A 2,073-nucleotide genomic window follows, 5' to 3' on the forward strand; every position below is an offset into this window, starting at 1 on the left:
AGAGAGAGAGAGAGAGAGAGAGAGAGAGAGAGAGAGAGAATCCCAGGCAGGCTCTCCACTGAGAGCACAGAGCCCTATGAATCACCTGAGCTGAAATCAAGAGTCAGACACTTAAGCAACCAAGCCGCCCAGACACACCTCTAGGGGAAAATTTTAAAGCAATCAGCAGGTATAAGACAAACAAAAATCATTAAAGAAAATAATAAAAGTCCCTGGAGAGCTCACTGAGCAGTGTGAAGCAACTTGAGAATTAGCTATGTTGCCCACTAAGTAGCCTTTTTTCTTCTCTCGAAGAGTGAATTGCTTACTGTGAATATCAGAATTACTTAAGCTGTTGGTTAAAATCCAGAGTGACATGATGGGAAGCATGGACATCATAATGTACATCTGCACAAATGAAATGCTACGGAGATCAGGGCAATCCTTAGTTATGTGTTTTGTTTCATACTGTATTACAACTTCTTAGCACAATGCCTACCAAATTATAGATGAAGGGAGGGAGGGAGGAAGGAAGGAAGTAGGTTTTGGGGTGATGGTGGGGTTCACGGGGTTCAGAGCTGACAGCCAAGAAAGAATTCCTGAAGAAGTCTTTGGTGCAAAAATGGTGATTTTATTAAAGCACAGGACCAGGACCCTAGGGCAGAAAGAGCTGCACTAGTCCAGGGAGATAGAGTCCAGAGGGGATTTCCAAAGAGACATTCATATGCTAAAGACATAGATTACTGGAGGCCTAGCTAAGGTCAAGCTAAGGTTATTTTTCGCTCTAGCAAAGCATCAACGTTAAGACAGTAGGAGTTCCTGGAGAAAAAGTTATACTCTGTATTCACCTCAAGTATTTGTCCAAGAGCTGCAAGTTATAAGGAAATTTAGTTTTACCTGCCATTTCCTTCTTGCCTTTATTCCCCATATCACTATGAAGGGTGATGTTGGGGCTCCAGGAACCTAAACCTACAGGTTACTAGACATTAGACTATTGATAAGATTGACTTCTTGTAATTTACTAAGATATTTGTAAACTGATGGAGACTCTTATTAGTTTAACCACTACTTTTCTGTCCTCTCCTTTGTCCTTGGGTAGCCAGGAGAGCCTGAAGAATATCTCACATACCCCAACTAGGTGGGGATGGTGTGTGCTAGCTTGTGCTTTGCCCTCAGCATGCCTTATGGTCCCTCATCAGAAGGAAGAAAGGAAAGAAGGAAGGAAGGAAGGAAGGAAGGATGGACATTCTTAAAATTGCTCCCTGTGGGGGGTTCAGTGGGTTGAGTGTAGGACCCTTGATTTTGGCTCAGGTCATGAACCTATGGTTTTGAAATCGAGTCCCACATTGACCTCTGTGCTGACAGGATTCTCCTCTCTCCCCCCTCTCTCTGCCCCTCCCCTGCTCTCTCTTGCTCTTTCTCTCTCTGTCAAAATAAATAGATAAAATAATAAAACCTAAAAAAATAAATTTAAACCATACCAAACCTGCTCCCTGTAGATAATTGCACAAACCTAAGCATAACCTAAAGACAACGGAGAAATTAACCACTGTTGCAAACGATAACTGCAAAGGTAAAGAGTTAGCTAATTAAAAAATAAAAACATAGGGGCACCTGGGTGGCTCAGTCGGTTAAGCATCTGACTTCAGCTCAGGTCATGATCTCCCAGTTTGTGGGTTTGAGCCCCACGTCAGGCTCTGTGCTGACAGCTTGGAGCCTGGAGACTGTCTTCAGATCCTGTGTTTCTTTTTCTCTCTGCTTCTCCTCCACTCATGCTCTGTGTTTCTCTCCCTCTCAAAAAATAAACATTAAAAAAATCAAAAATAAATAAATAAATAAATAAATAAATAAATAAATAAAAACTTACAAAATCCTTCCTTACAGGCAAAGAGGAATCCTTTACCTCATTTGGGAGGAGAGACCACTACTCTGTCTGAGAAGTAGCATCGCTCTGACTTGTACATTTAATAAGTCTTGGTCTCTTTCTCTAAATGGTTTGCTCTTGAATTCTTTCCCTCAGAAAGCCAAGAATGCTATTGGGGCCTGAGTCCCTCCATCTCAGGGCCTCAGACCATCCAGCTTCACTAGTAAAAA

The sequence above is a fragment of the Suricata suricatta genome, chromosome 16 (assembly GCF_006229205.1).
Source record: "Suricata suricatta isolate VVHF042 chromosome 16, meerkat_22Aug2017_6uvM2_HiC, whole genome shotgun sequence".
Classification (NCBI taxonomy): Eukaryota; Metazoa; Chordata; class Mammalia; order Carnivora; family Herpestidae; genus Suricata; species Suricata suricatta.